Raw genomic sequence first — 16,157 nt, forward strand, 5'->3', positions numbered from 1 at the left:
CGTTTCCGCTCCAGCGTCTGGGGTATGGAGAGCTGAACGCTGGTGGATGCTGTGGAGGATCGTGGAGGCGACGATGGGGTTTTTGTGCCAGGGTCCTGGGCAGGGGGCTGACTAGCAGCTGACACAGGGGAAGGATCAGTGGTGTGCACGGCCGGAGGTGAACGGGCTTGTTGCCACTGAGTGGGGTGCTTAGCATTCATATGCCTGCGCATACTGGTGGTAGTTAAGCTAGTAGTGGTGGAACCCCTGCTGAGCCTGGTTTGGCAAATGTTGCACACCACAGTCCGTCGGTCATCCGGTGTTTCCTTAAAGAACCTCCACACTTCTGAAGATCTAGCCCTCGCCGCAAGAGCCCTCACCACGGGAGCTTCACTAGTTGACAGTGGCGCTGATGCACCAGCTCTGGCCCTGCCTCTCCGTCTGGCCCCACCACTGCCTCTTCCAACCTGTTCAGGTCGAGGACTCTCCTCCGTCTCAGAAGCACTGTGTTCACCCGGCCTCTCAACCCAGCTTGGGTCTGTCACCTCATCATCCTCCGATCCCTCAGTCTGCTCCCCCCTCGGACTTCCTGCCCTGACAACAACTTCCCCACTGTCTGACAACCGTGTCTCCTCATCGTCGGACACCTCTTTACACACTTCCACTACGTCAAGAAGGTCATCATCACCCACAGACTGTGACTGGTGGAAAACCTGGGCATCGGAAAATTGCTCAGCAGCAACCGGACAAGTGGTTTGTGACTGTGGGAAGGGTCCAGAAAACAGTTCCTCAGAGTATGCCGGTTCAAATGGCAAATTTTCCTGGGAGGGGGCAGACTGGGGGGGAGGAGGCTGAGGTGCAGGAGCTGGAGGAGTGGGGATTTCGGTGACATGGGTGGACTGCGTGGAAGACTGACTGGTGGTGGACAAATTGCTCGAAGCATTGTCAGCAATCCACGACATCACCTGTTCGCACTGTTCTGGCCTCAACAGTGCTCTACCACGAGTCCCAGTAACTTCAGACATGAACCTAGGGAGTGTAGCTCTGCGGCGTTCCCCTGCTCCCTCATCAGCAGGTGGTGTCTCACCCCGCCCAGGACCACGGCCTCTGACCCCTGCAGTAGTTGGACGCCCACGTCCCCGCCCTCGTCCTCTACCCCTAGCCCTCGGGTTAAACATTTTTAAAATGAGAGTTATAACTTTTTTTTTTTTTTTACTTCTTTTTGTTTTTTTTTGTGTTTTTTTGTGTTTTTTTTTTTTTTGTGTGTTTTTTGTTTTTTTTTGAGTTTTTAAAACCAAACAATCCTATCCTATTGCTATGGCTATTTTCTAGCCAAGTATCAAAGGAAGCACACTACTATGCCAGATGAGATGACACTGAGTTAGTGCCTAATAGAAATCCAACTCCTACTGAATTTTGCCACTTCGGCCTTTGCTATGGATATGTGCGCCACTAAGCGCAGAACACAGCGGTCGCAAGTCTCACTACAAATTGCTCAGAATTGGCAAGTACATGCACTGCAGAAACTACAGCCACCAGCAGATCAACCAGAAATCAAATATATAGAACGCTACTGTAGGCTTCAAGAAGCTGTTTGTATTCTCCTATGGCTATTTTCTAGCCAAGTATCAAAGGAAGCACACTACTATGCCAGATGAGATGACACTGAGTTATTGCCTAATAGAAATCCAACCCCTACTGAATTTTCCCACTTCGGCCTTTGCTATGGATATGTGCGCCACTAAGCGCAGAACACAGCGGTCGCAAGTCTCACTACAAATTGCTCAGAATTGGCAAGTACATGCACTGCAGAAACTACAGCCACCAGCAGATCAACCAGAAATCAAATATATAGAACGCTACTATAGGCTTCAAGAAGCTGTTTGTATTCTCCTATGGCTATTTTCTAGCCAAGTATCAAAGGAAGCACACTACTATGCCAGATGAGATGACACTGAGTTATTGCCTAATAGAAATCCAACCCCTACTGAATTATCCCACTTCGGCCTTTGCTATGGATATGTGCGCCACTAAGCGCAGAACACAGCGGTCGCAAGTCTCACTACAAATTGCTCAGAATTGGCAAGTACATGCACTGCAGAAACTACAGCCACCAGCAGATCAACCAGAAATCAAATATATAGAACGCTACTGTAGGCTTCAAGAAGCTGTTTGTATTCTCCTATGGCTATTTTCTAGCCAAGTATCAAAGGAAGCACACTACTATGCCAGATGAGATGACACTGAGTTATTGCCTAATAGAAATCCAACCCCTACTGAATTTTGCCACTTCGGCCTTTGCTTTGGATATGTGCGCCACTAAGCGCAGAACACAGCGGTCGCAAGTCTCACTACAAATTGCTCAGAATTGGCAAGTACATGCACTGCAGAAACTACAGCCACCAGCAGATCAACCAGAAATCAAATATATAGAACGCTACTGTAGGCTTCAAGAAGCTGTTTGTATTCTCCTATGGCTATTTTCTAGCCAAGTATCAAAGGAAGCACACTACTATGCCAGATGAGATGACACTGAGTTATTGCCTAATAGAAATCCAACCCCTACTGAATTTTGCCACTTCGGCCTTTGCTATGGATATGTGCGCCACTAAGCGCAGAACACAGCGGTCGCAAGTCTCACTACAAATTGCTCAGAATTGGCAAGTACATGCACTGCAGAAACTACAGCCACCAGCAGATCAACCAGAAATCAAATATATAGAACGCTACTGTAGGCTTCAAGAAGCTGTTTGTATTCTCCTATGGCTATTTTCTAGCCAAGTATCAAAGGAAGCACACTACTATGCCAGATGAGATGACACTGAGTTATTGCCTAATAGAAATCCAACCCCTACTGAATTATCCCACTTCGGCCTTTGCTATGGATATGTGCGCCACTAAGCGCAGAACACAGCGGTCGCAAGTCTCACTACAAATTGCTCAGAATTGGCAAGTACATGCACTGCAGAAACTACAGCCACCAGCAGATCAACCAGAAATCAAATATATAGAACGCTACTGTAGGCTTCAAGAAGCTGTTTGTATTCTCCTATGGCTATTTTCTAGCCAAGTATCAAAGGAAGCACACTACTATGCCAGATGAGATGACACTGAGTTATTGCCTAATAGAAATCCAACCCCTACTGAATTTTGCCACTTCGGCCTTTGCTATGGATATGTGCGCCACTAAGCGCAGAACACAGCGGTCGCAAGTCTCACTACAAATTGCTCAGAATTGGCAAGTACATGCACTGCAGAAACTACAGCCACCAGCAGATCAACCAGAAATCAAATATATAGAACGCTACTGTAGGCTTCAAGAAGCTGTTTGTATTCTCCTATGGCTATTTTCTAGCCAAGTATCAAAGGAAGCACACTACTATGCCAGATGAGATGACACTGAGTTATTGCCTAATAGAAATCCAACCCCTACTGAATTTTCCCACTTCGGTCTTTGCTATGGATATGTGCGCCACTAAGCGCAGAACACAGCGGTCGCAAGTCTCACTACAAATTGCTCAGAATTGGCAAGTACATGCACTGCAGAAACTACAGCCACCAGCAGATCAACCAGAAATCAAATATATAGAACGCTACTGTAGGCTTCAAGAAGCTGTTTGTATTCTCCTATGGCTATTTTCTAGCCAAGTATCAAAGGAAGCACACTACTATGCCAGATGAGATGACACTGAGTTATTGCCTAATAGAAATCCAACCCCTACTGAATTATCCCACTTCGGCCTTTGCTATGGATATGTGCGCCACTAAGCGCAGAACACAGCGGTCGCAAGTCTCACTACAAATTGCTCAGAATTGGCAAGTACATGCACTGCAGAAACTACAGCCACCAGCAGATCAACCAGAAATCAAATATATAGAACGCTACTGTAGGCTTCAAGAAGCTGTTTGTATTCTCCTATGGCTATTTTCTAGCCAAGTATCAAAGGAAGCACACTACTATGCCAGATGAGATGACACTGAGTTATTGCCTAATAGAAATCCAACCCCTACTGAATTTTGCCACTTCGGCCTTTGCTATGGATATGTGCGCCACTAAGCGCAGAACACAGCGGTCGCAAGTCTCACTACAAATTGCTCAGAATTGGCAAGTACATGCACTGCAGAAACTACAGCCACCAGCAGATCAACCAGAAATCAAATATATAGAACGCTACTGTAGGCTTCAAGAAGCTGTTTGTATTCTCCTATGGCTATTTTCTAGCCAAGTATCAAAGGAAGCACACTACTATGCCAGATGAGATGACACTGAGTTATTGCCTAATAGAAATCCAACCCCTACTGAATTTTCCCACTTCGGTCTTTGCTATGGATATGTGTGCCACTAAGAGCTAAACACAACGGTAGCAAGTCCCCCTGCTAATTCCTCACAAAATGGTAATAGATGCAAATTAAAATAAAAAAAGTAGAACGTTATTGTAGCCCTAAGAAGGGCTGTTGGGTTCTTTGAGAATCACTCCTGCCTAACAGTAAGCTAATAGAACACCCTAACGCTTTCCCTGACCAGCAGCAGCTCTCTCCCTAGCGGCATCCAGAGACAGAATGATCCGAGCAGCGCGGCCAGCGGCTAGTCTATCCCAGGGTCACCTGATCTGGCCAGCCAACCACTGCTATCGACGTGTAAGGGTACCACGTCATGCTGGGTGGAGTGCAGAGTCTCCTGGCTTGTGATTGGCTCTGTTTCTGGCCGCCAAAAAGCAAAACGGCGGGAGCTGCCATTTTCTCGAGCGGGCGAAGTATTCGTCCGAGTAACGAGCAGTTTCGAGTACCCTAATGCTCGACCGAGCATCAAGCTCGGACGAGCATGTTCGCTCATCTCTAGCTATAACCTTTTCAGCGATTGCTGGTCAACTAGGTGGTTTTTATTACCATCAGTAGTATTGCGATTAAAAATGTTAGGTAATTGGCATAACCACCGATTTTTCTCCATATGATATTGGGAATTTTCTGTTATTGTTGAAAAATCAATGTGTGAGCCTGCTCCATGTCCCCTCACCACACCCACCTATGCTCATTTTGCTCTGTTAGCTTCTTCTGGCAGTGATGAAGTGACAAAGCTAATAGAGTGAAACACCACTTTATTTTGCATTTATTTCTTCTAACTAAGATAAAAAGTATAAGGTGTTTAAGAGTTGTTTTGCCCCCACCCCCCAAAAACATCTTCATATATTTCTCAATAATTCTGCAATACTCCAATAGCGGCTAATCCTATTTGCTTAATATTACATGAACACATACAGTACAGACAGCACAAAGTTTGAGAAAGTCAAGTTGAGTCTTGTAGCGAGACTGTTTTTTGAGAGCTTGACCAGACAGCCATACTTCCTAAGAGGTCATTAAATACTCAAACCCTTCAACAGCCATTAAGATATTAGGTTTAAGCACTTGTATCCCATCCTTCTAGTGTGACTTCCCTCTCCACCCTGCTATATATTCACTCCTCAGTCACTGGCAGGTGTTGAGTACAGCACAGATGATTCAGGACTAGAATATTTATACACACCTGCCTGCTTAAGTCCAGCGTAACCTATTCTCTGACTGCCCATTATACAGGAAGATCATTTCTTCCTCTCACGACATTTGGGCTTGGCAGCTTAGAGTTAAAACACAAAACAAAAGTGACCTTCACAAAGGTAATACCTCTGTGGCTTGCCTGTTACCACAAGTTGTAATCACCATTCCTGGAATGGGAAAGGCTATTATGACTGGGCAATGACTTCAGCGAGACATGTACACCGGATCTGATTCATCTTAGCCCTTAGCCAACAAAAGTCACTTGTATTTCTTTGGATCACTTCAGAGAATTGCTTATGACCTATAGCCAGGCTGTGCTCTATTTGTATTGAGCCTTAGCAATGTACAGGTAAACTGGATTGTTCTGGATTCAAGCTTTTACCCATAGACGGAGAAGAAAATATTATTTTGGCTCCAAGAACACTCAGTGGTTGTGTTGTTAGATGTCTAGTCTTACTATGCAAGTAGCTCCCTCGGTATATTGAAATTACCAACAAGTGCATATTCATGAAAAATATGGAAAACTGATTAAAAAAACACTTTGAAACCAATGTAAATAATTATTATAAAAAAGATGAAATATACTTAAGTGCAGTTAAGTACAAGGGGCCATGTAAATATGCTAAAGGGGCCCAGAAGTCAAAGGTTATCAGAATACTACCTAGCTATTACACAACAAGCCATTGTTCTACTCAGCACAACTTTCTTTGCCTATCTGCCCCATTTGCAGCTCTAGGACCCTGTTGACACTGGACAGTTCCCACCCTAAACCATGGCCGCTGTGTTCTAAATTAAGCTTTTCCAACTAAGCAATCACTTGTCTTCTGTAATTGCCAACATCCAGATCTAAAGTACGAAATATATTAAAACGATACAAAACGAGAATTAAGAAAGAGGATGTTGGATATAACAATTTATCTGATTATTTTAGATGGAGGGTCACGTGATCTCCATCTGTTCATGAACAATTGCCCTACCGTATGATAGTATTCATGAATATAAGATCAAGGTTTTTTGCAAGTTGATTGTTTATGGGCAGATAGAGATGTTCAGGAATGTCTCGCTGATCTGACATGAGGTGTCAATTTACATATCAACAAAGTAGTGCAGAACTTTTATCAGATGTATATTGGTATCGGACCCCCCAAACTTACACTAAAAACATGAAAACCCCTTTAGATAATGTGAATTTCCCTCATCTTTAGGGGCCATGAAAAAACACCCTGCATTGGCCTGCGACAATTAATTCAACTGGATAGGTATCAGACCTGATACACTAAAGAATGGAGGATGCCCATCATTATATACATATTGGGGGATATTTATCATATTATATTTATATGATAGGCTTCTGCCTCTTCATGTATCGGGCTGCCAGTTACGCAGTGTTTATCCTGCGCCCTGCCTGGCGTAGAAAAAAGCTCAACTGGCGACTTTTCACATATGAAAAGTCGCCGGCAGCAGCAAGTGCGTAGGCGCGGGGACAGTAACGTCCCGCGTCGGCCCACTCCTGTCCGTCCGCGCCCCCCGCTCGGCCGTCCGCGCCCCCCCCCCCCTTCACGCCCCACTGGCGTGAAGGTGGCGGATTGGGGAAAATAATCGCAAAAGCTAGCAATAAGCTAGCATTTGCGATTATTTCAGGGAATCTGCGCCACTGGCGGTGCGCAGAGGTCCTGATAAATATCCCCCATTATGTATTATGTATATTATCTGTGTATAACAGTGCACATCTTCCACAGTACACAGCATAAAATGTTGGGGGAGAGGGAGGGGATAATGACAGGACTAGGGATCTGTCATCTCTAACTCCTGCCGAATGTTTACCCCACGTGGTCAGCAGCTACTGAGACAGATGTGTGTAAGTGTATTAATGTATATACCAGGGTGTAATTGTGTGCACATAAGTGTATAAATGTGTGTAAATATGTGAGCATTCAAATATGTATATTTTTTGAGGTGTGCGGGGAGCCCCATTCAGAAGTCTGCTAGGGGTCTTGCCTCTCCTAGTTACGCCCCTGCTACATGGCAGTGAACTGAAGTCTAATGGTACCATGGGCCTACTGATAGGTCCACTTATACGACCCATTATGGTCCACAGGAAAATATTTGGGGGGGCAGAACATGAGTTCCTTAGGACATGATATATCTAGTTGTTTGTTTAAAAAAAGGCTTCTTTTCTTACAGTACTCAAGCAGTTAATGGCAGCTTCAGACTAGACAGAATTCTTTAGCCTTCTAAAATGATGCTTTAGGGAGTGCACGGATTCATTATGCTATCCTGAGGTTGACTAATTAGTCTAAATGCTGGTCAGAACTTGCTAACTTTAATAAGATATTGCAAAACGTTTACTGTGGTCACTGAGCCAAAATCAGGTTTTGCATAGAGAACACAAAGTCCTAGCTCGCTTACCAACAAATTGAAGGTCACGTGCAAAGGTGGTAGTAACGTGTACTGTAAATGGTTGATTGTAAACGCTTGTAGCCCTTGTCCACTTATGTTGTGTAAAATTCTTGTAGTTTGATGCCAACACCCAGATTCAAAGTAGAAAATCTATTAAAATGAGACAAAACGAGAATTAAGAGAGAGGATGGTGGATATAAGAGTAGAACTCCCAGATAGAGCTGGAGATATCCCCTTTCATCATCAGTGTGAAATTATCATATAGAGCAGTGGTGGAGAACCTATGGCAAGGGTGCCAGAGGTGGCACTCAAAGACCTCTCTGTGGGCACTCTCTGAGTTCACTATGGCCCCCTCCTGCAGCCTCAGGTCAACCGAGATGTGCTGTCATCAGTGCTATTTTAAAGCGGAACATCCTTGGCTAACTGGGACTACAGAAGGAGCAAGAAGGTATGGACAGGGCTGGATTATCATTGGACATCCTGGAGAGAAGCTACAATAATATTGCAAATTTCTCCTCCTTCTTTTTACTCTATTCATGTCCTTAAGATGCCAATACGATTGAAAGCTGTGACACAGCAGAGACTATTAAATTACTTCTTAAATTGTCGTTTTTCACTTTGCGATACCTAAGTATTTTTGGGCACTCAATCTCTAAAAGGTTTGCCATCACTGTTATAGAGGGTAACATAGATACAGTTTATAATGTTGATTAAGTGCCTTAGGGTTCCAAGCCATACACAATATGGCAAGCTCTATAGTCCTAATACACTATATGCCTTGCATTTCATTTTGATGAATCTGAATGTTAGGGTCCCGCTCATTGCTATTTATGCTACCTGTTCATAAATCCACCTATGGCTTCCAATAGTCCACAAGATCTTCTATTTCAGAATGAGTTAAAAGGGCCCAGTTGTTTTCCAGTTACCTATTTAAAGGCATTCTCTGGTCACAACAAACTGTATCCCATGTCCACAGGATAATTCACTTATTAGAGGAGGACTGCAGTGGGATCCCTGTGGATCAGGAGAACAGGGGGTTGAGCATGCCGGCAGTTGATGGGCACTGCTACCTCCTTAACCAGTATGCAGAGGAGTAGAGCGGCAGGGTGCATGTTCAGCCAGCTGCTGTATTCATTCAGGGATACAATGAGCCTCTGTTATTTTGAAATGTGGAGGGGGTCCCACCAGTGGTCAGCAACTTATCCCCTAATGAAGCCAGTAAAATGGTTCTAGGTACTACAGAGTCCAAGAAAGCAACGTCTGAAGTGAAGTTCCTCCTGCAACCCTCTCAGCAAGACTCATGTTGTGAGTTTTATAATGGACCATGTGCCGTTCCAAAAAAAAAAAGTTAGAGCATAGATAGTAATTTAAAAAAATCTAAATGTTTAAAAAATGGAGGTTTTTTTTAAAGAAACAAAATCACGCCTGTCTACGGTGTAATGTTTTTAAAAGAAAGCAACCACAATTTTCTCATCCTGCACAACCTCGAATCTTGAAGCTCATTTAAATTTTTTTACCATTCAAAATAATCACATTTGAAGATATCTTTACATGTGCAATTCTCAAAAGTCATAAGCCAAAAGTTTGTGAACCCATCATAAAATAATTCCAAACATTACTGTTCATACAGTCACCAGGCTAATAGATAATTAAAAGAGAATGAAGTAGCCTCCTTAGTCTCTCCTCGCCATAAATCAGGAGGGGGCTGCGTGAGGATTAACACACCCCAAGGTGCAAAATGCCCTCCTGCAGTGTGTTAATCCCACCTAACCCGGCTGCACTGCTTATTATTGCTTATTTATTAAATACTGAAATGCCATTCTGCTAAGATCTATGTTCCCACATAAAGAATCAATTACAGGAGGTTTACACACCAATGCCTGCTGGATATTGCAAAGGGTCAAAATGTGCATCATATTTTCCTGATGCTGGGCCGCGCAGCACTACACAGGTTCTCCGAAACGCGTGACATCCAGGAATGTACCCTCACCTTCTTCATTGAAAGTCACTGTACCAGCATATGACATGTCTTTTTAATTAAAAACAGGATTAAAAACATAATTACATCCCGGTTCTGTGTGTTCACACATGCTCCAGCTCAGAAGACACTTGTATTTGTTGTTTATGTGCTTTATCTATTATTCCATAGGTATAGTATTGTTGGCAATCTTACAAAGAATAAAAATTTGTTTCAGTGGAAATAAATCTGATATGATGTGGTGTATGATATAGGAGATAAATCCTTCTGGTGGGCTTCTTTTGCTCTCCCTCAAATTCTATAAAAAATAATTTAAAAGTTTATTCAGACAGCAAATAAATTATCCTCAAAAACAATGAAATGGAGACTCTTCCACCTTGGCTTCTGGGTAATACCATGACGTCCTATAATGTACTGCTTGGGTGGCTATAAAGAAGAACATCAGTGCGCCCCCTCATGTAGCACAGATAACCATACGATGAAATGCTCAAAATCTAAACATAGGCTTCTGTTGGACCTAGACTACAAAAGTAATCTCTATAGAGATTGAGAAAAATTTGGAGCACATCTGAGGTGACAGAAAAAGTCAGTGGCTTCACAGAAAAAGAAATCTCTTGTCATGGAGGCAGGAGCAAACATGCTACAATGCTGTGGATTAGGACAGGACCGGGAAAACAAGAAAATGCACAGAGTAGGTATAAGCTCTCATGCACACCAACCTTGTTTTTGCCCTTGTAGTATCCATTGTTTCAAAAGTGGTGATGGGCGGACCCTGGAAAGTTCTTTACCTAACCCGGACCCGAACCCATACTGGTAACACCTGCAGTTGGTACTAGCATTGATTGCGTGTGTTACCCATTACATGCCACCTGCAGCATTGAAATCCCAGCAGTGCATGGATGCCTCCAATTCTGGAGAGTATTATCACTACCGATGACATCATCAGGGAGCAACTATCCTCCCCAAAATAGCATCGCTCATGTGTCGCACAAGTGACAGCATACACACACATTGATTTAAATCATGATGCCAATTAAAGAGATAAGACACACAATCTGTGCTAGCACCTTGGATATTATTGGTGTTACTTTGCTTTTCGTGTCTGCTCAACATTATTCAACAGATAACACACCAATAAATTCAATTCCCTAGGATGATGCACAAAGTTATGGTCTCCAGGGCCTGTGTGTAAGCTGACTGCTCCAGTAGCAAAACTCAGAGTGAGTCCTATTCTGGCCCATGTTTGTGGCTTTGGAAGTCTTTATTGCTTTTATCGTCATGTTAGCAGACTGTTGTTTGAACAGCGTTATGTGCCCCCCCCTCCCCCAGAAGTGCTGGGCTGCGGCACTTGCCAGGATATGCCCAGTGCTGGTGCCGGCCCTGCTGACTCCCCTACAGTCTGTTTTTGCGGCCCCTCTCAACCAGCATTGCCCCCAGGTACCCTGCTATTTTGTTCATCAGTCCTACTAAAGGCTGGTATTGTAATGTGTGGACAACTACCAAAACTACCAAAATGGTCCCATTTGTAGGAGATATTATTGGGTTACAAACATGGCAATCCTACTCTGCTCACTGATCTGCGTATAACTGGTTAAGATCAGTTGAGCAAGTGATTAGATAAGGGCCACCACAGGAAAATTAAGCATTTACACAGTTTCAGGTACATGAATGAGATTTCAACATTATCTACAGACATGTTGGGTTCTCCAGAGACTACCATGGTCCTTAATAGAAGGGTCTATAATCCAGGGTATTTAATTTATGTTTTCTAAACCCTTCTGAAGAAGTACAATATTTGCAGGCAGTATCCCTTTAATAGACTGTGGGCAGCCCAGACATGGAGGGAGACATAAATCCTGACCTTGTCATAGACAGTTGCATAATAGCAATTGGCAGAGCTGGCATGTAATGCAAGCAAGGAAAGAGAAGTGAACCAGAGACAATTCTGATTTGTCTCCCTTTATGTATTTTACAATTTAATTGCTCTTCTGTAGGTCGTATCGTCCACACAATTAGCCATTGTGGGATCACGCACATTACAAAAGGTAATTTTCCGCTAGTTCTCTGCAATAAAATCTTGACCAAACACTGTGGTATGGGAGGAATCTGTCATTTAAATTGTTGTCACTTATGATCTTCGGCTAATTCACGGAAAATATCATCACAAAGGGAGAGCCGCTCCGAAATTCATTTATTCCTTAAATAGGTCTCTGGGAGAACATTTGTATTTATTAGGGTATTCTGTTTGAATTGGCTGGCGGGATGACATGGAGTGCAAAGACCATACTCAGTGTAGGGATAGTGCGCCCCTGTTCATCCCAGGAAGGGTAATAGAGATAAGAGCTGCTCGTAGGAAATTGTTAATACATTTTTATTTTTGTCCACAAATGCATTCAATAAGTTGTCCATTTGTCCTATTTTAGTTGCTTTTACAAAAGCTCAAAACATGATTGACCTTATCATACAGATAGTTAGACCCAGCTTTCTCAGAGTCCTTAAAAGGCATATTCATCATGTTCTGGCCCTAATAATTCATTTATTTATATAGCGCACACAGATTACGCAGCGCTGCATACAGCTTGCCAAATAGTTCCCTGTCCCCAATGGGGCTCACAATCTAATCAACCTACCAGTATGTTTTGGAGTGTGGGAGGAAACCAGAGGACCCGGGAGAAACCCACACAAAACACGCAGAAAGCATACAAACCGGGCTGCCCATAGCTGCATGATCTTTTTTGCTGCTTTTTTGCTACTTTTTTGCTGTACATATAATAATAATAATTGCATGTTGAGCACATATTTCATACTCTTTTAGGCTCCATGCACACATCTCTGTGAGCAGACATGTACCGTAAGCCACAGGTCGGGTGGAGAAGGAGGGGGTAAGCACTTCTCACCCCTCCCCACAGGGAGCTGCGCAACCATGGTGCAAATCCAGGCAGAAATAGGACCTTCTTTATCTTTTGACATGTGGCCGCCTGGCTCAGACATAAAAAATGCATCTCTATGGCGTCCGTAAGTAGCTACCGCTTTTTGCGGCTATCTCACGGCCACCATTTGCTGACATGTGCATGGAACCTGAAGTATTTGCACTTTTTAAACATTTTTGTTTACTGAGGTAAAAAGCTACAAAATCATAGAGGCTGACAGTACCTGTTTGTATATGCATCAATAAGGAGGGAACCTTATTAACCCCCAAGTACATTCACTATCCACAATAAGTGAGCTACATTCATGTGAGTGGCAGAGCGGCAGAAGAGCCACAGCTGAGCCACATGGGCCATTTGGGCCCCAGGGTTACCAGAACACAATTGAAGATATTAATAGTGAGTCACAGAATAGACCACTCCAGCACGAGAAGTAATAGGACTTTGCATAAGCATCAGAGCAATTGCCAGTCAGGCAGTGGAGGGTTTTAAATGTAAGGGAATCTATCAGCAATTTTGATCATACAAAACAGTGTTAGGTGACAACCCTGGCTATCTGTGTAAGCAAACCTTTGTATGTTGTAAGTAGAAGCCGGAATGTAAAATGTGAACTCTTCATTCAGGTGTGCAAGAACTCTCTGCACTGAGCTGTTCAACAGTGCCTCTTCTTTGCTATGAGTAAGAGCTATGAGACTTTGGTTTGATACTACAGCAGCTACTCAGAGCAGGGGAGGGTAGCTGTCCATAGAGTTGAATGCTCTTCATTGTTAAAGAAGAACCTGGTACTGAGGTATTAAGCTTTTGCAGGAGCTACCAACCTGGATTAAGAATCACTTTTCACAGTCCTGATGCTACTAACAACAGTCACAAAGGTATGTCCATAGATCTCCAGGATTACTGCCTAACATTGTCTGCAGATTTATATGGTCAAGACTGCAGGTATTTAATATTTACTCCTTCTACTGAATTTTTACCCATTGCATATTAAAGGGGTACACAATTTCACTTACCCCTGGTTTCCAACCCTGGATCTTCTGACTGTAAGGTCAGCAGCCATATTGCCTGATGCTGTGTAGAGCTGAGCCTTTCTCCCCCTCTGCTCCCTGAAGCTGCCCCTCCCCTTGCATTCCTGGAGGAGCTCACACTGATACACACTGACCTCTTGCCAGCAAGCAACAGCAGCAGTGGGAGGAGAGCTACGAGCTACAGGCACATAAATTCTTTATCCGGGAGGTGGGTTGTGTGATAGATTAGAGATGTAGCAGTGCTGACTGTGTCATTGTGAGTAATATGCATGTCATGGATCTCTCATCTCTGATCTGTGTCATCTATCTTTCCATGTGTCAGATACTAGAATGTTCAGAAGCTAAATGAAAGTGTATATAAACCTTGTACCCTGATAATCTTACCACATTATCAGCACACGGTATCTCACATTGCTAAAGGAATCATAAAGTGTCTGCTTAGAGAGTCCCCCCCCCCCACACACACACACACTGCCTGCAGAATTTACCGTGGCCCTGAGATCTAGAGAGGGATTGTCAACCATTCATTCAGCCTGTATGGTTCCAGAGTGTGGGGAAGATTAATATCCACTATTCACAGGTAGTTGTTGGGGGAATCAATGTCAACTACTCAAGGAGTCTAAACTATTTAAGGCTGGTTGAGGACCTCTGGTCAAATGATGAGTGAGAAAAACATTGCCAACCACTACTTTAGCCTCTTTAAGGGTGGACATTGAGGTATTCCTGCCAACCATTGATTCTATGTCAACCATATGTCAGTATCCAATATTTTGTTTTAAGCTTTGGGTAATGATGGGTAAGACAAGTCAAATCAAATTAATGGTTAAAGCCAAAGAAATGCAGAGGTGGTCCTTTATGTCCCTATTGTTATGGCATCAATTGAGGGGCCGTCAGAGACGTCAATGTTCTGATGAAATGTTGTTATGGTGGCTTTTAGCTAATTAATCTAGCATCAGTGTTCATGATAGAGGGGAGTGCCAGGTAACAAGGGCAAGCCAGAGATCACAGGTAATTATTTCCAATGAGTTCTTCTGTCACCTGCTTAAAAGAGCAGCTGGTCTTCCCAATGTTCCCACTGGACTCATACCCACATAGCCTTGAGATTTTTCCCATAGGTCCACACACAGCAACAGGGCAGGGCTCAGGTGGTCAATGGTTAAAAGTCCCATACTGCATACCCTATGGAGAGAAATGTAAATGTAACACAAGATTTGAATAAACCATTTTACATAGAGACTTACGTTTTATCCGGTGTTTGTATTTAAAGCATCTATTAAAGGTCTATGTCACGTAAAATACATTTCTGGGTGAGTGTATTTTTAGTAAGAAGGAATGGAAATCAATTAGTATTAATTTCTGTCTTTCTTTTCACCTTGATCTTCCAGGTTCCTGAAAACACTGGTAGAATTGTAGAGAAGGCCAACGCTGTGGAGTAAGATCAGAAAAGCATGAAGAGGGCGAAGAAATATCTTCTTAGCATGTAGTAGATAAATATAAACCATTGCCCTATAAATTGTGAATTGTGATGCAAATCAGCAAAATAGCTTAACATGTGGATTTTGGCTGGGCTTTACTGAGAATTTTCAGTATTACAATCTATATTACCTTCTGTGTAGAAAGGAGACTGGGTGGCATCTGCCTTATCACTACTATAGGTTTGCCATTAGCAGTTGCCACCAACATGTCGGTGAGGATTAGTGAACTATGGTTGAACAAATCTATAGACCTCCCTTATTTTTTCTTTTCTACATGATAAAATTAACACTGAAATAAATACATTTAAATCGAATCAACAGCTTGGTGTGAACAATCTTCATTTCCAAATATCAGAAAATTACAGTTTTTAAACATTTAATTAAAGTTATTAATAACTGTTATAATAATGACAAAAGTAATAACAACAACAATGTAATTACAACGTTGTTGTAATTATGACAACAATATTATTATTATTTTGTCAGTATTAATAATAATATTTTATTACAACCATTTGTTTAACTACTTTAAAATAATATAGTGTCTTTTAAATAAAGTTGGCTCTCTACTTAAGAACACCCGACTTACAGACGACCCCTAGTTACAAACAGACTTCTGGATGTTGGTAATTTACTGTACTTTAGTCCAAGGCTACAATGATCAGCTGTAAGAGTTAACAGAGGTGTCTGCAATTAAGCTTTATTGTTAATTCTGGTTCTTATGACAACCCAACATTTTAAAAATACTATTGTCTCAGAGACCAAAATAATTTTGGCTGTTGTTACACTTATAAAATACACAGTTCTGACAAATTCAACTTAAGAACAAACCTACAGAACC

The 16,157-nt window shown here is 42.7% G+C and overlaps 2 long non-coding RNA genes across 2 annotated transcripts in view; one reads left to right on the forward strand and one right to left on the reverse strand.

Annotated features, from left to right (window-relative positions):
* LOC140068786 (uncharacterized) overlaps window positions 1-15,596 on the forward strand; it is a 168,565-nt gene extending 152,969 nt beyond the window's left edge. Inside the window, exon 3 of the long non-coding RNA XR_011848558.1 lies at window positions 15,227-15,596. This is a non-coding gene — a long non-coding RNA (uncharacterized lncRNA). The remainder of the gene's footprint in view (window positions 1-15,226) is intronic.
* LOC140068788 (uncharacterized) overlaps window positions 1-16,157 on the reverse strand; it is a 30,793-nt gene that overhangs the window by 3,469 nt on the left and 11,167 nt on the right. Inside the window, exon 2 of the long non-coding RNA XR_011848559.1 lies at window positions 7,921-8,061. This is a non-coding gene — a long non-coding RNA (uncharacterized lncRNA). The remainder of the gene's footprint in view (window positions 1-7,920; window positions 8,062-16,157) is intronic.

The sequence above is a fragment of the Engystomops pustulosus genome, chromosome 7 (assembly GCF_040894005.1).
Source record: "Engystomops pustulosus chromosome 7, aEngPut4.maternal, whole genome shotgun sequence".
Lineage (NCBI taxonomy): Eukaryota > Metazoa > Chordata > Amphibia > Anura > Leptodactylidae > Engystomops > Engystomops pustulosus.